The following is a 25993-nucleotide window of genomic DNA, read 5'->3' on the forward strand; positions in this document are numbered from 1 at the left end:
ATAAACGACTTCAGAATTAGGTCATTAATCAATGTCAAAAATCCTGTATAATTTACTCCTTTCTGCAGCCTACAGTTTTGGGAATGATTATAGTACCATAACAATAAAAGAAGTAGGAAAATGTTATTCAGCTCTGCGCTGCCTCTGCCATGAATTGAGAACATTACTGACCTATTACCTCAACGTTATTCACAATCTCTTAATTCTTTACACATCTGTCACTTCAACTCGTTGAATCTGACGTTCATTCTGGGATGACGTGGTCAGAATTAAAACTAACTCCAATCTAATATTCAGCTGTCGCTTCGTAGTGGTACTCTTGCTATTGAGTCAAAAGGTCATGAGTTCGGACCCTCAAGCACAGAATTTGGACTCAAAATCCAAAAGTAGCTTGTCACGAATTCTGTCTTTGAAATTAAGATTCTATTGTTTTCTTTAAAATGAAAACTCTGGTGTCCCTCAAGCAACGGAATTAAAATTGATTATCTGCTTAATTTTCCATTCTGTTTGTAACATCTTACTGTGTGGAAATTAGCTGCTACACTTTTCTATATTGGAACACTTCTCCATATACTTTATTGGTTGTTAAGTATTTTGGAAGAGTCCTCTTCCTTCGGAAAAGTTCAGTTTAGATGCAGTCACAGGGAGAATGTGCAAACTTCACACATACAGCACCCAAGTATCGAACCCAGGGTTGCGGCGCTGTGAGGGAGCAGATGCGCCAGTTGCACCTTTTGATGTCTCGGCTGAGAGGTGGCTCCCAAGATAAAGCTCCCGATAATCCAGTCACGTCTTTATTGTCAGAATTCTGTGTGGTGCAATGGATTAGGTTGGTAGACAATGTTGGTCTTAAGTGTGAGATCCTTCCTCTCTGGTACTTCATTGATCATGTTGACTATTTAGTCGAGCTGCGATACATTGATAATTCTTACATTTATTCATGCTCATATGTCTCCCCTTCCAACTTCATTCCACTCCCTAATTTACCACCTACCACTCCCTAATTGTACAATAGTGGGGGACTATAGAAGGATGCACGGAACTCTTGCACAATTGAATATATGGTGCATCCAGAGTGCTACCTTGGCTGATCACGATTTACCATAATTGTCTAAGTATATCTATTTTGAACAGGGATCTTTGCCTTGAGAACAAATTTTATAAAGGGATGAACTTTATTTGTCAAATCCAATCACCCTTCTTTCCCAGCAGGCTATACAACTGTGGCAGCAGCACACTTGCTTCTGAATGTGTACACAGATGGGCGGGTGGGACGATGTGAGTGTTGATAGTGGCTGCACCCAAATCTGCTCTGCCAGATTATTGCTCAAGTCATGAAGATGAAAGTTTCCTGCACGTTATTTTAAACGAAATATATAATTAGCTGCAGGTGCAAATGCACTGAAAATGTCAACCAAAGATGAGAGGTATCTGCTATAACAACAAAATATAGGGCATCCTCATGTCCTTTTTATTCATTACTAGACTGTGGGACCCATTGGGTTATGAATAGATAGATAATTTAATAGTTATATGACACTACAAACAGCAACGTGATTTTCCTTCTGTGCATCAGTATTGCAGCAGGTATGGGGATCTGCAATAATGAAATATTTAGTGATAAATCATTTGTAACTGCAGACACGATATGCAACAGTTGATTTTACAATAAAGTCTTGAAAATGGGAAAATCTGTCCCACATGCTACACGGAAATATAACGGGACAATGATGTTTATATAAGATATATTGGCATACTTAACAAATGTAATATATAAAAGACATGGATTGAAGCAGGCATTGACAAACCAGAACCAATGGCACCTCTACAGGGCATTTAAAAAAATACTTTGTTGAGGTATGGTCACCCATGATACTTTGGCCCAGCCCTTTTGCTCGAAGAAGGTGGAAATATCGAGGAATGCTTTCTTGAGCCATTTCAGGGCAAAATTAGTAGTCAACTGTATTTAGAACAGAAGTGAAATGCAGGCCAGACTTATTAGGATTAATTGAAAGGATGCTTGATGGTTGGGGATGATCTTAATGGGGTGAAAGGCGTGTGTCCATGTGAAAGAAGGAACTGCAGATGCTGGTTTAAACCATAAATAGACACAAAAAGCTGGTGTAACTCAGCGGGACAGGCAGCACCTCTGGAGAGAAGGAATGAGTGACGTTCGGAAGAAGGGTCTCGACCCTTCCGAAACGCTGAGTTACTCCAGTTTTTTGTGTCTACGGCTTGTGTCCATGCTGTGTGAAGGTGACCAGCAGAGAATACACGGTATCTATTTCTCAAATGTTAATGAAACCATTGCATCTTTAAAACAATTATACCTCTTCAAGGTCACTTTTAACCAATCTCAGAATGGGCAAAAAGGGAGGCCAAAGGGATAGCTTTACTTTCTGACATGCAGGAAGCTTAGACACTTGGGGATCTGGACACAAATCAACCCACTGTTTGAGATCTGTGGAATCACTTTCATTGCAACCAGGCAGTAAAATAGAAAGGATTTAAAGAAATTAAAAAGAAAGATCCATTGTTTAACTTTTCTACAAACTGTTGGCGTTCTGCCTGCACCAGGGGGTAGCCATTCACAGGCTCGTGTTAAAAGCTGACCTTCAGACAACAAAACTCAATTTGCACTGTTTACCATCAGTACATTGGATTTAAAATTCCAAAGAAAATTTAATCAAGGAAGCCAACGATTTTGGGGCAGGTTTCCAAATGAGGATTAGCCCTTTCAATCCTATCGTGGAACACTGCAGCTCCACTGGCAAAGTGCAGTGCTACCCAGCACAAAGAAAAACTCAAAATGGCACCACCTAAATCAGGAAAAAATGTATCTACATAGGAGTTGCAACTACAATACAATACAATACCATTTATTGTCATTTGAGCCTCAGTGAGGCTCAAACGAAATTCCGTTTCCACAGCCATACAAACAAAGACAATTTCTACAGACATACACACAATTTAATTCACACAAACATCCATCACAGTGAACCCACTGTGATGGAAGGCAAAGTCTTTTCTCTCCCCTGTTCTCCATTTCTCTCCCGATGTCCAAGCCCCAGGCGGGCGATGCTAAGTCCCACGGCCATTTTAGGCCGTGCCGGGCGATTTACGGCCCCGCTCCCGGTCTAAATGTCACAATGTTGGAGCCCCCGGCGGGCGCTGGAATGTCCCACGGCCATGAAGCCGTGCCGGGCGATGTACGTCCCCACTCCGGGTCGTTCCTACCCCGCGACACGGGCTTCATGAACTATCTTCATGAACAAGCACAAAGTTCAATTCAGTAGGTTATTGGCCCCATAGCAAAAGCGTCCACGTCGCGGGGCTGGAAACTGGAAATATTCTGTGCTAATTCTGCTACCACCATCATCTATTGCGACAAGTGATGGCTTCCACTGACTGTCGCCGGAACCAAGAGTCATTTTCAGGATGCACGATGACAGCGAGGTCAACAAGATGGACACGAAAAGAAGACGAAATAGGTTAATACCAGAACACTAAATACAATACAATACAATACCTTTTATTTGTCATTTGAACCTCACATGAGGTTCAAACGAAATTTGGTTTCTGCAGCCATACAAGAAAAGAACCAAGACACACACCAACACAATTTACACAAACATCCATCACAGTGAGTCTCCTCCTCACTGTGATGGAAGGCAAAGTCTTGTCTCTCCCCTGCTCTCCATTCCTCTCCCGAAGTCGAGGTCAAAGCCCCCAGCGGGCGCTAGCAAGTCCGCGGCTACTCAAAGCCACGCCGGGCGATGTAAGGCCCTGCCCCGGGTCTTAGGTGTTGGAGTCCCCGGCGGGCGCTAGCAGTCCGCGGCAAATTAAAGCCCCGTTGTAAGGTCCCGCTCCAGGTCACTCTCAACCCCGCAATTCGGGCGAGAGAAGTCGCCGTTGCCGGTGCCCCGCAAAGCAGTCTCCCGCGAGCTCCCGGTGTCACCATCCACCGGAGTCGGGTCGCAGCAGCGCGCCACCGCAGCTCTCCACGCTCCGAAGCTGGCCAGCTCCACGGAGGTAGGTCTGCAGCTCCGCAGCTCCACAGCTCCACAGCTCCACAGGCTCCGTGACTTGAGCCTCCAGGTCGTTCCGGTTGGAGGCCGCTCCACGGCGCTAGGCCCCTTGGCAACGGAGACCCGACAGGGAAAAGGTCGGGTCTCCATGCAGGGAAGAGATTTAAAAGTTTCCCCCACCCACCCCCCACCCCCCACATATACACATTTAAAAACCCGCTACAAACCCTCAACAGGACAAAAAAATAAAAAATAAAATACTCAAGACAGACTGCAGAGACCGCTGCGACGTCGGTCGCGCCGCCCAACTAGCCATGAGACGTCCATATTGATTACAGTCCCATAGTTTTGCGGTTGACACAGTGCACTCTGAAGTGCCTGTGGTCTCCATGCGACTGAACCATGGACAATTGATTCAAGAAGATTCACAACCATTTTCTCAGAATAACAAAGATGGCCAATAAGGTGTTCATGCTAAAAAATAAAAAATACAATATATACTTGTATAAAGAAAATGACCCACAAACCTACATATTGTAGCAGCGCCTGCTGGCGCACACAGATATTGAACCCGGCGTTCGGAAGCCGCGGTCACGTGACTCGGGAGGAGCTGCTGTTTTCGAGCAGTTTCGTTTTCGCACAACAGTTGTTTTGCTCTCCCCCGTTGTGATTAGACATGTATGCAGAGATCTGTTTGCTAAGGAGCGAGTGTTCAATAAAAAACGTTCAGAAAAGTTGGTCGTTGTTTCTGCATCCGCTAAAATATGTTTAAATATGAGGTTGTTTTAAGCTAGAGTCATACAGCATGGAAACTGGCCATTCAGCCCAACTCGTCCATGCTGACCAAAATGCTTCATCTAAGCTAGTTTCATTTGCCTTGGTTTGGTCCTTCTCTAAACCTTTATTTTCTCTGTACCAGTCCAAATATCTTTTAAATGTTGATATTTGACCTGCCTCAGCTACTTCTTCTGCATGCTCGTTTCATATACCCATGACCCTCTGTGTGAAAATGTTACCCCTCAGGTTAGTCTTAAATCTTTTCCCTCTCACGTTAAACCCATATCCTCCAATTCATGATTCTCTTACCTTGGGAAAAAGTGCATTCACCCCATCTATTCTTCTTACGATTTTATACACCTCTATTAGATAATCTCGCAGCCTCCTGCGTTCAAAGGAATAAATCCTAGCCTGCCCAATCCTTCCATATTGTTTAGGTCCTAGAATTTTAGCAACATCCTCGTAAATCTTCTCAAGTACTCTTTCCAGCTTAATGGCATTTTTCCTATAGCAGGGTGACAAAAACTGCACACAATACTTCAAGTGCAGCCTCACCAACTTGTACAGTTGTAATGTAACGTCCCAATATTAATACTTAATTACCTGACAGATGAAGACCAACATGCCAAAGCCTTCATCACCACCTTATCTACCTGTGATATACAGGGAATGATGTACTTGTGCTCCTAGATCCCTCTTCTCTACAGGATACCCTAGGGCCCTAAGATTCATTAGATAGTCTGCCTTGGTTAAACTTCCCAAAAGATCAAGAGCCTGCTGTGATTCTTGATAGCCATCTTCATTATATATGATACAACCTATTTTAAGGTCATAAGGAATAGGAGTAGAATTAGGCCATTCTGCCAATTAAATCGATTCCTGCCTTCTCCCCTTAACCTCTGACACTTGTACTAACCAAGAATCTATCTATCTCTGCCTTAAAAAATATCCACTGACATAGCTTCCACAGCTTTCTGTGGCAAAGAATTCCACAGTCCATAAAATAACTTCCCACCACCGACTTCTGCTTCCTACCATGAAGTCAGTTATGTACCATGAGGTTAGTTAGCTGTTCCTATGGACTACATCTGTGGCCCTGCCCTCATCAACCTTTTTGGTTATTTCTTTAAACTCAATCAAATTCGTGAAACGGGATCTCCCATCCAAAATCATGCTGACTATCCCAAATCAACCCATGTCTTTCCAAATGGATGCATATCTCTCTCAGAATCTTCTCCAGTAACTTGCCCACCACAGATGTTAAGTTTATTTATCTACAGTTTCGAGGTTTTTCTTTGTAGCCTAGCAAAGAATTCATATTGAAAATGCCACAAAAGTATTTGTGGGATGATTTAAAATTAATTTTCTACTCTCCAATTCATGATTCTACATCAGTTGAATTTCAAATAACTTTCAGTGATGCTAAGGTGACAAGTTCAAGTTCAAGTTCAAGTGAGTTTATTGTCATGTGTCCCTGATAGGACAATGAAATTCTTGCTTTGCTTCAGCACACAGACCATAGTAGGCATTTACTACAAAACAGATCAATGTGTCCATATACTAGAATATAAATATATACACACATGAATAAATAAAATGATAAAGTGCAAATAACAGATAATTGGTTATTAATAATCAAAGTTTTGTCCGAGCCAGGTTTAATAGCCTGATGGCTGTGGGGAAGTAGCTATTCCTGAACCTGGTTGTTGCAATCTTCAGACTCCTGTACCTTCTACCTGAAGGTAGCAGGGAGATGAGTGTGTGGCCAGGATGGTGTGCGTCTTTGATGATACTGCCAGCCTTTTTGAGGCAGCGACTGCGATAAATCCCCTCGATGGAAGGAAGGTCAGAGCCGATGATGGACTGGGCAGTGTTTACAACTTTTTGTAGTCTTTTCCTTTCCAGGGCGCTCAAGTTGCCAAACCAAGCCACGATGCAACCGGTCAGCATGCTCTCTACTGTGCACCTGTAGAAGTTAGAGAGAGTCCTCCTTGACAAACCGACTCTTCGTAGTCTTCTCAGGAAGTAGAGGCGCTGATGAGCTTTCTTGATAATTGCATTAGTGTTCTCGGACCAGGAAAGATCTTCAGAGATGTGCACGCCCAGGAATTTGAAGCTCTTGACCCATTCAACCATATATATCACCACCGGCGTTAGTGCCACTGGTCGATAGTCATTGAGGCACGTCACCTTACTCTTCTTGGGCACCGGTATAATTGATGCCCTTTTAAAGCAGGTGGGGACAACCAGGCAAAGGTAAAATGAATAGACAAGGTAATCATTTATGTGAGATTTGAATGGGATATGGAAAAAGTGGCTAATTTATTAGCGTATGAAAGAAAGTGCAACAGATATCTATCTGTTTATACTTACATTTACATACAAAGTGCAGGAGTAACACAGCAGGTTAGGCAGCATTTGTGGATGAAATGGATTGGCGACGTTTCGGTTTGGAAAACATCGTCTGTCCATTCCTTCCATTCCCTCCAAAGATGCTGCCTGACCTGTGGAGTTACTCCAGTTCTGTGATTATTTTTGTAAACCAGTATCTACAGTTTCTTGTGTCTATATGTCTATATTTATTGTAATTGTTGTAAATCTAATATTTTCTAGTTTAGAGATACAGCATGAACACAGGCCTATCGGCCCACCGATTCCTCACTGACCTTCGATCACCCGTTCAGTCTACTTCTATCGATTCCCTACACAATAGGAACAATTTACAGAGGTCAATTAACCTACAAACCTGATCATCTTTACATTGCGGAAGGAAACCGGAGCACCCAAAAGAAACCTGCGTGGTCACAGGGAGAACATGCAAACTCTGCATAGACAGCACCTAAGGTCAGGATTGAACGCACCGTGAAGCAGCAGTTCCACCTGCTGTGGCACCCTTGCGCCATTTTGCTGTCCTATTTAGAGAGTTAAAATGATCAGAGAATATAAGAATTATTTAACTTGGATGATAAAGTGATTTAAATATTTATAATAATAATAAATTTTATTTATGGGCGCCTTTCAAGAGTCTCAAGGACACCTTACAAAAATTTAGCAGGTAGAGGAAAAACATGTAAGGGGAATGAAATAAATAGTAGAGACATGACTAGTACACAAAGTAAAGACAGAATTCAATACAAAACACAATATGAGGCAATTAATGCACAGATGAAAAGGGAGGGGGACGTGGGGCTAAGAATAGGCAGAGGTGAAGAGATGAGTCTTGAGGCGGGACTGGAAGATGGTGAGGGACACAGACTTGCGGATCAGTTGGGGGAGGGAGTTCCAGAGCCTGGGAGCTGCCCTGGAGAATGCTCTGTCCCCAAAACTGCGGAGGTTGGACTTGTGGATGGAGAGGAGACCGGCTGATGTGGATCTGAGGGACCGTGAGGGTTGGTAGGGGGAGAGGAGGTCAGTGAGATATGGGGGGGCCAGATGGTGGAGGGCTTTGTAGGTGAGGATCAGGATTTTGTAGTTGATCCGGTGGGAGATGGGAAGCCAGTGAAGTTGTTTGAGGACTGGAGTGATGTGATGCCAGGATTTGGTGAGGGTAATGAGTCGGGCGGCTGCGTTCTGGACCAGTTGGAGTCGGTTGATGTAGGTGGAGCTGATGCCAAGGAGAAGTGAGTTGCAGTAGTCCAGTCGGGAGGAGATGAAAGCATGGATGAGTCTTTCAGCAGCGGGAGGTGTGAGAGAGGGTCTGAGTTTGGCGATGTTGCGGAGATGAAAGATTTATAAAATCTTTATACTTTATACTTTAAAATCTTTATATAAAAAAATTTATACTCCAAATTTCAGTCATGAGGCAACATGTGTAAAACCTCTCACTGATTTTTGAGGGTGATTGAGTGGACACTGGTTTAAAATACTTCTTTCAGTGATGTCATGTCTAGACAGTGATGAATTACAGCTATTAATGTCATTTTCTCAAATGTTATTTTTGATCAAGCAAATGCCATCAATGGGTAGACATTTTTCAGGTGTTTGTATTTTAAATGTTCATTGATATAATTTTTTTTTAGGCATTGTTAAAGTAGGATTAATTCTGTAAATCATGGTTAAGGTTGACCAACGAATTTAGTGCGATTCTATTATTGTGCAAAAAGTTTCACTATGCTGAATGTGCAACAAAATCTATCATGGGGGCTCCCCTGACAACTCGTACAAAAACTAGGTTTGATTCCTGGTCTCTTTTGTGTTAGTTGATCACCGCTACACCAGGTCAGTTTTATTGACCCAGAGAGAGAAAGGACAAGAAAATCAGCCATGCTGACATTGAAAGCAAATTGTTTGTCGTCCTGGACTAGAACATACCTGATGGGCCGAAGGGACCAAAAAAAAAATCAGTGAAATCTCAGTGAAAGGCACTTTTTGTGGACTTTTTCTGGCCTGGCACTGGCCTTTTGGGCCAAAATGCTCCTCCTGGGATAATACAGCCATTTTTGGCAAAAGGGACTGGTTTCTGGGCTAATAGGGGCCTTGTGGACCAAAATGAGTGGTTTCAGTTAGGCCAAAGGTGTGCTGGCAATTCACTCACTCACTCACGGCTGGTGGGCTGGCTGTCCACTCACTCACTCATGGCTGGTGGGCTGGCTGTTCACTCACTCACGGCTGGTGGGCTGGCAGTTCACTCACTCACAGCTGGTGAGCTGGCAGTTCATTCACTCACGGTTGGTGGGCTGGCAGTTGACTGACTCACGGTTGTTGGGCTGGCAGTTGATTGACTCACGGCTGGTGGGCTGGCAGTTCACTCACGGGTATTCCTTGAAATTCCATTTCAAGCAGAGTGCAGGCCACCAAATGCAATTTCATACCATTTCAAGCAGAGTGCAGGCCACCAAATGCAATTTCATGCCATTTCAAGCAGAGTGCAGGCCACCAAATTCAAAATGCAATTTCATATAATTTCAAGCAGAGCGCAGGGCACCAAATTCAAATGCAATTTCATACCATTTCAAGCAGAGTGCAGGCTACCAAATGCAATTTCATACCATTTCAAGCAGAGTGCAGGCCACCAAATTCAAATGCAATTTCATACCATTTCAAGCAGAGTGCAGGCCACCAAATTCAAATGCAATTTCAGACTATTTCAAGCAGAGTGCAGGCCACCAAATTCAAATGCAATTTCAGACCATTTCAAGCAGAGTGCAGGCCACCAAATTCAAATGCAATTTCAGGCCATTTCAAGCAGAGTACAGGCTACCAAATTCAAATGCAATTTCATACCATTTCAAGCAGAGTGCAGGCCACCAAATTCAAATGCAATTTCATACCGTTTCAAGCAGAGTGCAGGCCACCAAATTCAAATGCAATTTCAGACCATTTCAAGGTGAGTGCAGGCCACCAAATTCAAATGCAATTTCAGACCATTTCAAGCAGAGTGCAGGACACCAAATTCAAATGCAATTTCAGACCATTTCAAGCAGAGTGCAGTCCACCAAATTCAAATGCAACTTCATACCATTTCAAGCAGAGTGCAGGCCACCAAATTTAAATGCAATGTCATACCATTTGAAGCAGAGTGCAGGCCACCAAATTCAAATGCAATTTCATACCATTTGAAGCAGAGTGTAGTCCACCAAATTCAAATGCAACTTCATACCATTTCAAGCAGAGTGCAGGCCACCAAATTCAAATGCAATTTCATACCATTTCAAGCAGAGTGCAGGCCACCAAATTCAAATGCAATTTCATACCATTTCAAGGTGAGTGCAGGCCACCAAATTCAAATGCAATTTCATGCCATTTCAAGCAGAGTGCAGGCCACCAAATTCAAATGCAATTTCATACCATTTCAAGCAGAGTGCAGGCCACCAAATTCAAATGCAATTTCATACCATTTCAAGGTGAGTGCAGGCCACCAAATTCAAATGCAATTTCATGCCATTTCAAACAGAGTGCAGGGCACCAAATTCAAATGCAATTTCATACCATTTGAAGCAGAGTGCAGGCCACCAAATTCAAATGCAATTTCATACCATTTCAAGGTGAGTGCAGGCCACCAAATTCAAATGCAATTTCATGCCATTTCAAGCAGAGTGCAGGCCACCAAATTCAAATGCAATTTCATACCATTTCAAGCAGAGTGCAGGCCACCAAATTCAAATGCAATTTCATACCATTTCAAGGTGAGTGCAGGCCACCAAATTCAAATGCAATTTCATGCCATTTCAAACAGAGTGCAGGGCACCAAATTCAAATGCAATTTCATACCATTTGAAGCAGAGTGCAGGCCACCAAATTCAAATGCAATTTCATACCATTTGGGCTTTATACTTCTGGCCCCCCGGAAGGGGCGTTACCTTCATGATGGTGATTGATGGTGATCCTGGCATAGGAGGGAAGCCTTTTGCACTACCTCGCAAGCCTGTTTGGGTTACAGTCTGTGAAAAGGGAGAGATTTCCCTCCTCTCCAATGCTTCCTTTGCAGATATTTAATAACTATCAAAACAGCCCAAGCAGCAGCTTCACCTCCCAGCAGCACTGTGTTTAGTTTAGTTTTAGTTTAGAGATATAGTGCGGAAACAGGCCCTTTGGCCCACCGAGTCTGCACCGACCTGCGATCCCCGCACATTAACGCTATCCTACACACACTAGGGAAATTTACATTTATACCAAGTCAATTAACCTATAAACCTGTACATCTTGGAGTGTGGATGGAAACTGAAGACCTCGGAGAAAATCCAAGCGGTCACGGGAGAATGTACAAACTCCTTACAGACAGCACCCGCAGTCGGGTTCGAACCCAGGTCTCAGGTGCTGCAAGCGCTGTAAGGTAGGAATTCTATCACTGCGTCACCAAATGGAAGTCCTCTTTAAGCCCTATAAGCCCAGATTTTAGTCAGTACATGAATGTGTTGACAGGTCCACTAAAGTGACGTAACTATAGTTGGGACAAAAGTGAGCCGATGCTCACTCCCAATACACTTACATATGAGCACAACGTTTGCGATTGAGACTCTTATCCAGGGTACACTGGTTGAAATACAGTATACTATTAATCACATAACACAGGATTAGCTCCCTGAATTAGCAGGAATCCAATTTCTAGCACTTGCTTCCCCCTACAGCAATATGACCAAGTTTCAGTATGTGGGATTAAAACTGTGTGTGTGATTGATGCTCCTGTGTACGAAAAAATAGAACTTTGACCAGAAGAATGATTCTTCACTAGAAACAACCAAAATTAGCCTTTGCAATAAACATACACCTTTCAACTTGTAAAATCGTCAGTTCATTGCTTCAGTTCTTGTTTAGCAGATGCCTGTTGCTAGAACAATGCATAATATTCTTCCTCACATCCATGTTACACTTCCTATATAAGTATCTGTTTCAGAAACATAGAAAATAGGTGCAGGACTAGGCCATTCGGCCCTTTGAGCCAGCGCAACCATTCAATATGATCATGGCTGATCATCCAAAATCAGTACCTCGTTCCGGCTTTTTCCCCATATCCGTGATTCCCTCAGCCCGCAGAGCTAAATCTAACACTCTCTCGAAAACATCCAGTGAATTGATCTCAACTGCATTCGGTTGCAGAGAGTTCCACAGATTCACAACTCTCTGGGTGAAAAAGTTTTTCCTCATCTCAGTCCGAAATGGCCTATCCCTTATTATTAAACTGTGATCCCTGGTTCTGGTCTCCCCCAACATCGGGAACATTTTTCCTGCATCTACCCTGTCCAATCCTTGAAGAATTTTATATGCTTCTATAAGATATCATCTCATCCTTCTAAATAATTTAACATAGTAGTTGGCCTCTTAATGTTTAAAGAATAAAGCAGGAACGCGATGCTAGTAGTTTCCAAGAAAAATGACAATCTAGCGGTGAATTTATTGTCCAGATTATTCATGTCTCTGTTGAAAAAAACCCTTGGGCTTGCTCATTGGTTTTCTCAACAAGTTCATGCTAGTCATTTTTAGTGGTTAGAACTGCAGTGGAGGGGGAGGTGAAGTAGGTTGGGACAATTATATTGTGATGAAAAAATATGTTCAACTTAAATCCTGCAAAAGGTTGGAAATGAACATGGGGTGTCTTCATATTTAGAAGCAACCTGACAATGCAAAAAAATGATAATGGCCATGTGTTAAATGGTGCGGGGATAGACCTGAGAGGGTTAATAAGGTATTGGGCCAGTGTGTCGGCATAAATGAGATATCTGCTTCAATTCGTCAAATCTCAACGAATCTTATAAAAATGCAATGACCTGTGAAAATGGGGTATTTGAACAGATTAATGAAATCCCACAGTCGATATATGCAAACAAGGTCGGAAAAGAAGAGCAAACGTGGCTTTAACCGTGTGCCATTCCCAGGGTCCAAGTCTGTGGGCTTTGCTCCTTTTTTTGTCACAGCTAGAGAAAGCTAAACCACAGTCCTTTTCCCTGGCTTTAATCACTTTAATAAAAAGCCTGTATGCTCTTTTATCAGACTGATATCTTATAAATTCAATACCAGGCAACAGCTTTCTTTCCAACCTGTCTCATATGCACATTAAAACACAGCCTCTCTTTATCCTGCCCATCAGTGTTGACATTTCTGCTACAGTTTCCATGGACAAGGTCAGAGTTCATAAAAACACTGAGGATATGCCAAAAAGGAGACATAAAGACTCTTTTTTTGTCGATAAATCTGTGTAAAGGTTATTTATTGCAGAGTAAATGTTGTTTAGACTTTAGTTTCTGGCATGGGGAGGATTATAAATGAAAGGAGCTAGTTTAAGCTGATTTTTGAAAGTCTTTGCATGGGAACGCTATCCTCCCCATCTGCACATTAGTAATGCCCTTGTGTGTCATGTTTTTTTTCTCAGCAGTACATGCTAATACATTGTCACACAATCTGTAGGCAGTCACAGCTAGCAGGAGTGATTACTGGGGAACTTGATGGTTTATAATGGCTGTTTACTGCATTAATACTTACTGCTTAAAGAGGCTACATCCATTTTTAACCCTGCACCCAGCCCATGCAAATAGGAAGGCTGGAGATTCTCTTTGTGCAAGTATCCACCGTTTTGAAAACTATTTGATGGACATACCGTATAAATTCACCACATTGCAACCCACCTTTAGTTTTGCCTCTCTTCTGCACAGATTGCCTGTTGCCTGGAATTTGATTTTACCGGTTCATTTACAGTTACTCATATTAGTGTTATTAGACAGGTGCTCCAGCATGAAAGTACCACACAAACTCCTATTTCACCTGATATCCACAATTGTTAGCAAGATTCACTGAGTAGAATTAGCAGCGAGAAAGTTCTTTCTTATGTCCACAGGATACCCAAAGCTGCTTGACAGTGTAAGCCTGTAATTAAATGGATAGCGGTGTCAAAATTAGCTCCTTGAGTAAAGTGATTGTTTCATAGACATAGTGCATTGAACAGTACAGCACAGGCACAAGCTTTGACTCACTCTGTCTGTCCTGACCACAATCCCAATCTACCTAATCTCATATGACTGCACATGGTCCATATCCCTCTATTCCCAGCCTGTTCTTGTGTCTATTAAAATGCCTCTTTACGTTGCTATTTTATCTGCTTCCACCACCTTCTCTGGTAGCATATGACAGGCCCCTATCATTCTCTGTATATAAAAAAACCCTGCCTCACACATCTCCTTTAACCCTTTTCCTGCTCACATTAAATCTAGCCATTCAATATTTGACATTTACATCCTGGGTGAAAGATTCTGACTGTATACCCTATATATGCTTCCCATTATATTACTTACATCTACCAGGTCTCTCTCAGCCCTTGACACTCCAGAGAAAGCAATCCAGTAACCTCTTCAATGTATTATCCTATATTGCAATTGGATTTGAGACTGAGAGTATACCTCACTGAAATTATATAGAGACCTGGGGAGACCACACCAGAAAGATATTATGGAGAAGGTCTTGCCAGCCAGTCTAAGTTACGACTGTGATAGAAGGAGTGCAACAAGATTCATTGGATCAATTCTTGGGATGGATAGTTTCCTATGAGGAAACATTAAACAGCCAGGACTGATACAGTCAACAGTTTAGGAGTGATCACATTGAAATGATACAAACTTCTTCTGCACTTAACAGGCTAATAATAGAAATAATATTTTAAAACCTGTGGTAGTTTGAACCAGGAGTAACTGTCTCAAAATAATAGGTGGGTCATTCAGTGCTGAGAAGAGAAAAAAACCCAGAGGATAATTAGTCTTTCCAATTCTCCACCAAAGGGGTCTGTGGAGGTTCATTCACTGAGTCTATTCAAGGCAGAGAGAGCAATAGAATTTTGAATATTAAGGGAATCGAGGGTTATGGTGAAGTAGAGATAAAATCTCAGCCACTGACTTGCTGAGTGGCAGAGCAGAAAGAACATGCCTTAATCCTATTTTGTATTTGATGCATTGGCCATTTTTGAATAATTGTGAGGATGTTCAGGCTGTCGGAGAGGCGTCTGAAGCTTTATTGCGTCGCTCAATGAGTGAAGGTGCGGTGGGTCCAGTGCTTGAAATTGTTGGCAGTTAAGTGATGGGTGTGTGGTGCCGGTGGTAAATGGTGCAGTTGGAGAAATGAAGCTGTGTGCAGTGAATTCACTGAACATCCAGTGGCACTGAATTTAGATCTTCTGGTACTGAATCCCATGTCTTGTCACTTCTACAGCTTCAGAGGCCTCCACATCTTCTTCATCAAGCCTTCTAATCAGACAGTGGACACCTTTGGAGCTTGATACCTTATGTTTTGATAATCTTCCCAATTTTTCCAGGCTGGCACAATGCTGCAGCTAGCAGAGCTATTGCTTCACAGCTCCAGTGACCCAGGTTACATCGCTGTACTGTCAGTAGGGAGTTTGCACACCTAGCATGTAATCACGTGGGTTTCCCCCAGGTGCTCCACTTTCTTCCCACATCCCAAAGACATGTTCAGCGGTAGATTAATTAGCCACTGTAAATTGCCCCCAGTGTATAGGCAAGGGGAGGGGTTGATGAAAATGTGGGACTCCGTGAGCAAATGTCCTGTTTCTGAGCTCTGAGACTCAGCTGAAATTCCAGAACATCTGAGAGATCCTTTGGGAGCCAGCATGCAGTTTTCTCTATAAGAGTTACATGTTGGCTTAATGAACATGAACAAAATCTAAAGGGTGTTAGTGATTCATAGCCTCATGCTGAGCTGTGCCAGACACTGAACACCAGGGCTAACACTCAGCGCTTGCACTCAGTAGTGACCAAAATGAGATGAATTGCCTATATTGATGGATCGCCATGATCCTTGTGCCCATTTTTAGTGGAATCTAATTTAGTTCTGGGGATCTCATTTCTATTTTCTGAACTCTCCTAATTTGACTGAATCTCACACATCTCAACACCTCTGTAGCAGTACTGAAATGAGGAGAAATACCTTGGACTTTCTTTGTATCCATGTGTATGTAGCCCTCTGTAACACTGAAATTCCTCTGTACACATATGATCAATTTCTGCCTGCGAAGAACATTGGGAGAGGTTAAAGCCAAATGACCCCTTGTGTTAATCCTTTACTTCAACACCTTCCTGCCTCTAATCAGGTCCAGGAATTTGTTTGCAAAGTTCCAAAAGGTGCTATTGCAGTTACAAATTGCTTCAGTCAGTGGAGGGCCATTTTGCTACTGTTTTTGGGTGTCGAACATCTGATAGGAAATTCATCCCTTAACTTCTGAGCAGGAATTTTGTTTTCACCGGTGCATTTTCTTCGGCACAGAGCTCTTCCAAGCACCATTCATCCCTTGATGACTAAGGCGAGGCAGCACCAACAGCCTGCTGCAACTGGTGGCAGTTCATTTTCATCTTGTACTGCAAGGGTTGGCGGCCTGTGTTAGTGAGCTTTGTACATCGTATTGTGCTGTTATAATTGCATGGCTGTCAATATTTGGAACCTGCGTGGGTTGCAGATGTGCTGGGTATGTATAGTGCATTCAGAAAGTATTCAGACCTCTTCACTTCTCCCACATTTTGTTACATTACAGCCTTATTCTGAAATGGATTAAATTCTTTTTTTTTTTATCATCAATCTACACACAATACCCCATAATAAAAAATGGAAAACAGGTGTTTAGAAATTTTTGCAAAGTAATTAAAAGGAAATAACTGACATATCATATTTACACAAGTATTCAGACCCTTTACTCAGTACTTTGTTGAGGCACCTTTGGCAGCGATTACAGCCTCAAGTCTTCTTGGGTATGACGCTACAAGCTTGGCACATCTTTATTTGGGTTATTTCTCCCATTCTTCTCTGTAGATCCTCTCAAGCTCTGTCAGGTTGGATGGGGAGCGTCGATGCACAGCTATTTTAAGGTCCCTCCAGAGATGTTCGAACGGGTTCAAATCTGGGCTCTGGCTGGGCCACTCGTACTTTGCTCCGTTCATATTTCCCTCGATCCTGACTAATCTCCCGGTTCCTACCGCTGGAAAACATCCCCACAGCATGATGCTGCCACCACCATGCTTTACCGTAGGTATGGTATTGGTGCCTGGTTTCCTCCAGACTTGATGCTTGGCATTCAGGCCAAAGAGATCAAACCTGGTTTCATCAGATCAGAGAATTTTGTTTCTCAAGCCTTTTGATAAACTCCAAGTGGGCTGTCATGTGCCTTTTACTGAAGAGAGGCTTCCGTCTGGCCACTCTACCATAAAGGCCTGATTAGTAGAGTGCTGCAAATATAGTTGGCCTGCTGAAAGGTCCTCCCATCTCCACAGAGGAACTCTGGAGCTCTGTCAGAGTGACCATCGGGTTCTTGGTCACCTCCCTGACCAAGGCCCTTCTCCCCCGATTGCTCAGTTTGGCCGAACGGCCAGCTCTATGAAGGTGGTTCCAAAGTTCTTCCATTTAAGAATGACGGAGGCCACTGTGCTCTTCGGGACGTGCAATGCTGCAGAAATTGTTTTATACCCTTCCCCAGATCTGTGTCTCGACACAATCAGGTCTCGGAGGTCTACGGACAATTCCTTTGTCTTCATGGCTTGGGTTTTGCTCTGACATGCACTGTCAACTTTGGGACCTTATATAGACAGGTGTGTGCCTTTTCAAATCATGTCCAATCAATTTAATTTACCACTGGTGGAGTCCAATCAAGTTGTAAAAACATCTCAAAGATAATCATTGGAAACAGGATGGATCTAAGCTCAATTTTGAATGTCATAGCAAAGGGACTGAATACTTATGTAAATGTGATATTTCAGTTGTTTCTTTTTTAATAACTTTGGAAAAACTTCTAAACACCTGTTTTCGCTTCTTCATTCTGGGGTACTGTGTGTAGGTTGATGAGAAAAAAATTAATTTAATCCATTTTAAAATAAGGCTGTAACGTAACAAATGTGGAAAACGTGAAGGGGTCTGAATACTTTCTGAATGCACTGTACAAGGTGTGTTGGAGAAAATGAATGTTTGATTGAAGTTCTGAGTGATGGAGCTACTTGGATTATGAATGGTGGCCCAGTATGCAATCAATGTGTGAGCCCAGCAGTGTCGTTTTTGGGTTGTGGCAACTGAAGATGGTTTTAGTGACCGTCGTCAGGCTTCTGAGGCCATTCATCTTTTTGCAGCACCTCATCTGTGTCTGGGGCACATGACTTTTGGCATTCAACTTTTGCAGCTCCCTGCTCCCTCTTCCTTATCAGCTTGTGCTGGGGAGTATTCTGTGGGTAAAAAACCTCCTCTGCTGCCGCAGCTGAGACATCTTCTTCTCTCACTCTTGTATTATGTCTTCTGCAAAGCTGCAATCATCGACACATCATCTATATACTGCCAACCCATAGCCGTTCTCAATGCCATCCTCAATGTTCCATCTCTGTTTTGTGCAGTGATGGGTCAGGAGGCCTTTACTCAAGGAGACTTTGAGAACATCCTCGTTGTTCCCCACTGTTCACTAAGAGTCAAGTTTACTGTCATATGCACAAGTACGGTGATGTATAGGTACAATGAAATCTTGCAGTAGCCTCACAGGCACATAGGCTCAGGCAAACATAAATTATACAGATTACACACAATTCTTCAAGTTAATGAAAATAAAATAAAGACTGCAAAAATACAGGACATTAGTGCAAACCACAATTATAAAAAACAAGTCATGGTGGAAAAAGAAGTGGTACATAGTGTGTTGTCAAGATTGGATTAGGTTTGGTTTGAGAACCAGATAGTTGTAGGAAAGTAGCTGATCCTGAACCTGGTGGTACATGGCTTCAGGCTTTTAAGGAGAGGGCATAGTCTGGATAATGGGGATCCTTGATGATAGATGTTGCATTATTTAGAATGTACCTTGTATAGGGTGATTTCACGAAAGGTCACTGGAGCGTAGATCCGCACCCACGTGACCGCAAAATTTAACTGGAGTACATGCGTCACTTCCGGTACATGTTAGTGAATGGGAAAACACGCACTTTCACACCCGTTAAAAACATCGAAGCCGGCCAGTTTTTGAGCTGCAATTTACTGTGCCAGTCGGGGTGACCGTGAAGCACAGCTACCTAAATTTACAGTCCAAAAGAAAGATAGAAACTAAGGTAAATTCAAGAGGGAGTTGAAGGTGCAAAAACAGCGGAAAAGCTTAGCGGACATTTGCTGTGGAGATTTAAAGATCGAAAATATCGGAAATTATCGCGTTTGCTCGCTGCATTTCATCAAAAGTAAGCCATTATTGACTTTTTATCTTTATTCATTTGTTATATGAAAAGTTTTAAAAGTGAAAAATCCGTCAGTAAAATTGCAAAATCGCCCATGGTTCTCAGGTGGGTTTTAACATGCAAAATTAAGTTCAGCATCAACTTGCAGAGCTATAGATGCTTGAGCTGCAACCAAATCTGCTTTAATACTCTCTTCTTGTTGCACGTGCATGGCGTTCTTGTGCACATTGTCTATCCTGCTCACAGTGGGTGCCCAATCAGGATTGTTGACATCATTCCATGCTGCAGGCTTGTCTGTTATTAGATGATAAATAAATAAATAAATAAATAATGTTTGGGTGATTGTGCAGGCTTTAAACAAGAAACATTGAGAAATATATTTTGGAAAATAATAAAATGTCCTAATTTTGTCCAACTAACAGCTGACAATTATCCCATTCCTTAGCTTGCATCTGAGTTAAATTTATTTCAAAACGCATTGATAGTTTACGATTATTTAAATGGTAAATGGAGCTTCAGAAGCATTTTCATTTTGCATGTTAAAACCCACCTGAGAACCATGGGCGATTTTGCAATTTTACTGATGGATTTTTCACTTTTAAAACTTTTCATATAACAAATGAATAAAGATAAAAAGTCAATAATGCCTTACTTTTGATGAAATGCAGCGAGCAAACACGATAATTCCCGATATTTTCGATCTTTATATCTCCACGGCAAATATCGCTAACCACTTCCGCTGTTTTTGCACCTTCAGCTCCCTCTTGAATTTACCTTAGTTTCTATCTTTCTTTTGGACTGTAAATGTAGGTAGCTGTGCCTCACGGTCACCCCGACTGGCACAGTAAATTACAGCTCAAAAACTGGCCGGTTTCGATGTTTTTAACGGGTGAGAAAGTGCGTGTTTCCCCATTCACTAACATGTACCGGAAGTGACGCATGTACTCCAGTTAAATTTTGCGGTCACGTGGGTGCGGATCTACGCTCCAGTGACCTTTCGTGAAATCACCCTATAAACTACAGCTGTGAAGGACCAGACTGTCCACCACTTGTGTTCCTGTACATTGCAACAAGTCAGGATATTTTTACAGTGTTTCTTCTACCTATAAAAGTCAGTTAGTGCATTGGGTGACATAAATCTTTTAAGCTTCGAAGAGGCACTGGCACAGCTTCTTATTAATTACACCAATGTGTTGGGTGCAGGAATTTAAAGGGACAACTCTCCCCACCATCTATCCAGTATCAGTGGGTGGTCACTCCTCTTGTCTTTCCGAAATCAATAATTTTGATAAATCAAGATAATCAACACTGCAGGTACACACAAATGCTGGAGAAACTCAGCGGGTGCAACAGCATCTATGGAGCGAAGGAAATAGGCAACGTTTCGGGCCGAAACCCTTCTTACTAATCAGCACTGCAGTTAGTGTTCGCTGGATGCTCAGATCAATAATGAACTTCACAAATTTGCCTCGGGATCAAACCGGTGCAAGTCAATAACACTCTTCACTGCTGCTATGCAATGCGGCATCATGCAATGGACAGCAACTGGCCTATTATGCTTGGTGGGCGGGATGTTCAATCCGCTCAATCCCCACCGCACAGTCCGATCTGTGCTCCTGGAGAATCAGTCCGATAATGTTTGTAAAAACGCACCTTTAGTTATTTGTTGTGACAATATTCCTTACATTTGGTGTATATAATCTGCCTACCTCATTATTGCGAAGAACAACAAAACAAGTTTGGAAAAGTCGCTACAATTTTCAGCGACAACATTGAAGGACAGGGTTAAAGGGCGAGTTGGAGGACAACAGGTATTTGAATATGCAGAAGAGATCAGTGAAATGCAAATACCAGCCAGATTACAACGTTAACACTGATTAAAACCTGCTCGGCGCAGATGTGCTCATCAATTGGGCTTCCGAAACACGGAATCATGAGAGCTTTCCGTTCACACAATCCGAATGTGTGTAATATCGTAATTATCTGTTACACTTATACACAAACACTCAACACTAAGCTTACCAATGAAGATAGATTCTGTTTTTAGCCGAACATTAGAAGCAGCAGCTTATACCAGTATTTGCGACTTAGAGCCACATCAACAAATCTACTTAACATTTCAACAAACTAAATGCTGCTTTCATTAAAACGGGCTTTTGTGGTCACAGAAATAATCCACAGCGGTGGATATCGTGTCAGATATTTTGTTTCTCTCCAAATCATATTATTCAAATATATTAATCAAATCACAATATTAATCATATAAGTAGTTCTCCAAAAAGAGTTATAACAAATATATTTTATTTTGGGGTCTTAAACGCAGCGAGGGATGCACGCTGTCCATTTTAGTGGATCGAGGAGCATCAGCCGAGAGCGGGACGCACCTTCTAACATTGGCCGGAGGTACACAAATATGCTGGAGAAACTCAGCGGGTGCAGCAGCATCTTTGGAGCGAAGGAAATAGGCAACGTTTCGGGCCGAAACCCTTCTTCAAACCCAGTCTGAAGAAGGGTTTCGGCCCGAAACGTTGCCTATTTCCTTCGTTCTATAGATGCTGAGTTTCTCCAGCATTTTTGTGTACCTTCGATTTTCCAGCATCTGCAGTTCCTTCTTAAACACTTCTAACATTGGCCGCTGCTTTCCTTACGTGTTGGAGTAATTCTGGATTTCGTATAAACAATGAATCTGTTTGCTTTGTTGTTACCTTCTCCAAGTTAACTACATTTTCCTTGATCCACGTCTCTTTTGATGTCTCGTTTTCACACACCTTACATTTCCTCATCTCTGTGTCTCCCTCTCCCCTGACTCTCAGAAGGTTCTCGACCCGAAATGTCACCCATTCCTTCTATCCAGAGACGCTGCCTGCCCCGCTGAGTTACTCCAGCATTTTGATTCTATCTTCGGTGTAATCCACCATCAGCAGTTCCTTCCTACACACTGCAGATGCTGGTTTATACCAAAGATAGACACAAAGTGCTGGAGTAACTCAGCGGGTCAGGCAGCATCTCTGGAGAAAAAGGACGTGTGACGTTTATTTTAGCCTCACAGACAATCTGAGTGAAAAGGCGACCGAAAAGGCTATGCTGGGCACAAGATAGACGCAAAATGCTGGAGTAACCCAGCGGGACAGGCAGCATCCCTGGACAGAAGGAATGGGTGACATTTCGTGTCGAGAACCTTCCTCAGACTTCGATTTAAACCAGGAGGAGCTATAGGATATTAGATTTAAAATAGCACCTGCAGTTCTGTATTACACAATTGTCATACATATTGCTTGAAAAAAATGTTTTGTATAACTGTTTACACTTTGGTTTATTCTTTATGTCTCCAAAGACTCTTTCGACGTACAATTCTCAACGATCTGCACGTTTTTGGTTTCCACTGGAGCTATTTGCTGAGCCCTCTTTTTGTGTGCTGCATGCGCGGCGCATATAACGCTGAAGTCTGCTTTCTTCCCTGAAACCCAAATCTCATGAAATTGGGCAAAAAAATACCTGTTAAAAGTCTGAAGAATGGTCTCGACCCGAAACGTCGCCTATTCCTTCTCTCCATAGATGCTGTTCACCCGCTGAGTTTCTCCAGTACCTTTGTCTACCTTTGCTGTTAAAAGTAAGGTAATTGTGTTATGCACAGTGGTGTCAAGTGTACGGGGGGGGGGGGGGGGGGGGGAGTGAGGGGTCCTTGGGGGGGGGGGGGGGGGGGGGACGGACGGGACGGACGAGGCGCTAGTATCTTTGCCTCTAATATCTCGCTAGAATTTAGAAGATTGAGGGGGGATCTTATAGAAACTTACCCAATTCTTAAAGGGTTGGACAGGCTAGATGCAGGAAGATTGTTCCCGATGTTGGTAGAGTCCAGAACAAGGGGGTCACAGTTTAAGGATAAAGGGGAAATCTTTTAGGACTGAGAAAAACATTTTTTACACAGAGTGGTGAATCTCTGGAATTCTCTGCCACAGAATGTAGTTGAGGCTAGTTCATTGGCTATATTTAAGAGGGAGTTAGATGGGGCCCTTGTGGCTAAAGGGATCAGGTGGTATGGAGAGAAGGCAGGTACAGGATACTGAGTTGGATGATCAGCCATGATCATATTGAATGGCGGTGCAGGCTCGAAGGGCCGAATGGCCTACTCCTGCACCTATTTTCTATGTTTCTATCTTTGGGCGCTACCCAGTGTCTGAGGAGCCCTTGGTGCGTTGAATGGTCCTGAGAGATAGCTGTGTCCCAGGTCAGTGCTAGCCGTGAACAGATACAGAGGCCAGTGGTGGCAGCATGCAGCCCAGCATTGATTGGTCTGCTGCAATCAACGACCGACGTTCCAGTGGACTCCGTCTGGGACACGTTGTGCTTTTCTCAGGACATTGACGCGACGATTAACAACCTACAGCTGGCACTTCACTCCCAAACCTGCACATGTGCTCCAAGGAGTTTGTGTCCAAATATCCAGTTTTTGGCGGCAGTGAAGGAAGCGGCCCTGTTCACTGAACGATTGACACGGCAAATTTCAGGAAAGCTCAGGGGCAGTTTAGCAACCGTTGAACCAGAAACCATCTCGGGCACAGTGCAACACGTGCAAAAAATGCTTTCACGCGGGAATTGTACATGTCAAATGTGTGCGAAAGGTCCAATTTTTAAGTAATTAACTTTTGCTCTGTTAACGCTCCGGTGGCATGAGGTACCTTTCTTAAATAAAGACAGGAAATGCTGCAATCAGTCAACATCTGTGGGACAGAAGATACACACCAAAAGCTGGAGTAACGCGGCGGGTCAGGCAGCATCTCTGGAGAAAAGGAAGAGGTCACGTTTCGGGTGGAGACCCTTCTTCAGAGTGAGAGTCTTATAGAAACATAATTATTTCTTAAGGGATTGGCCAGACTAGATGCAGGAACAATGTTCCTCATGTTTGGGAAGTCCAGAACCAGGTGTCACAGTTTGAAAATAAGGGGTAGCCCATTTAGGACTGAGATGAGGAAAAACTTTTTCAACCAGAGTTGTGAATCTGTGGAATTCTCTGCCAAAGAAGGCAGTGGAGGCCAATTTACTGGATGTTTTCAAGAGAGTTAGATTTAGCTCCTGGGCTAACAGAGTCAATGGATATCGGAAGAAAGCATGAATGAGGTACTGATTTTGGATTATCACCCATGATCATATTGAATGGCGGTGCTGGTTCGAAGGACCGAATGGCCTACTCCTGCACCTACTTTCTATGTTTCTATGAGAGTCAGGGGAAAGGAAAACGAGAGATATAGTCGGTGATATAGTGAGATATAGAACAAATGAATGAAAGATATGAAAAAAAAGTCAGAGGGGTTGCAGCGGGAGAGGGTATTTCAGAACGCTTAGACAATTGATTCGATCATCCACAATCAGTACCCCGTTCCTGCCTTCTCGTCATATCCCCTGACTCCGCTATCTTTAAGAGCTCTATCTAACTCTCTCTTGAAAGCATCCAGAGAATTGGCCTCCACTGCCTTCTGTGGCAGAAAATTCCACAATTCACAACTCTCTGGAAGAAGAGAATTACTATCTTTCATCAGAATTGTGATCGGCTTGAAGCTCTCTCCACAGTGCTGCTTGGCCAAGCATTACAGTATCTTTGCTTTTAACCATTCTTCAGTATGTGTGGACACGCTTTTCAGTTGTTGACCTTGACACAAACAAGTCCGATTTCCTCTCTGCTATTACCCCATAAGCTCCTGGTAATCAACCTGGAGGATGAGCAGTGGACAATTTCCCTCTTCCTTAATCTAGGACACCAATCGTAGCAGCTTTGCTGAAACTGACACTCAACATAAATCATTCTTTGAAGGAAAGACGTTTCTTATTTGTTTAAATTTAGCTCCATTAATCAACTGGTTGAATAATAAAACGTAAACCAAATGTCTACCTTTGAAACCTTCATGACACTTTAATACCAGGTCTTGAACACGGACCCATTACACACACATCTGCCATCTGCAGCAGTTAAGACGTGTTGGGTTGATATTGAAAATGGAGTGTTTTTTTTAATCCTGTAGACTGATCAATTTGATGGGGAACGCAAGGAGGTTGAATCATCCTCGAGATCATTGTAGCCAACTCTTAGACAGACGGATAATGTGGTAACCTATTGCACCATCTAGTGGCGCACGGAGATGCTTTAGCGAGTTTTTGCCTGAAATTGGTCAGCACCCCTGAAGAAACATTAAAAAAGGAAGTTCCTGTCAGCCACATAGTTTCATTTTTCACTGAAATTCAAACAGCAAACAAAACTGTGATCTTACTTGAAGGTGAGAAAGGGGATTCCAAGGAAATTGGAGTAAACTGTTGGAAAAGTGTCCGCTAATCAGAGAGGCCATTACAACTGGGGCTGTTTGAGCTCAGAGTTCGAGATGCTGGGCGAGATTGCTAAAAAAGAGAGCAGCGAGACAGGAGATGGATTTGAAAACAAAGATGGGAGATGATGCCTGAGCTGCTGAGTTACTCCAGCACTTTTTTTGTGGAGAATTTTAACCTTGAGATGTTTCTTAACAGGGGATTCAGCAAGAGGAGAACAATGGGTGAATATGTCATTAAGCTTGGACGTGA

This window comes from Amblyraja radiata, chromosome 23 (assembly GCF_010909765.2).
Source record: "Amblyraja radiata isolate CabotCenter1 chromosome 23, sAmbRad1.1.pri, whole genome shotgun sequence".
NCBI classification, from domain to species: Eukaryota; Metazoa; Chordata; class Chondrichthyes; order Rajiformes; family Rajidae; genus Amblyraja; species Amblyraja radiata.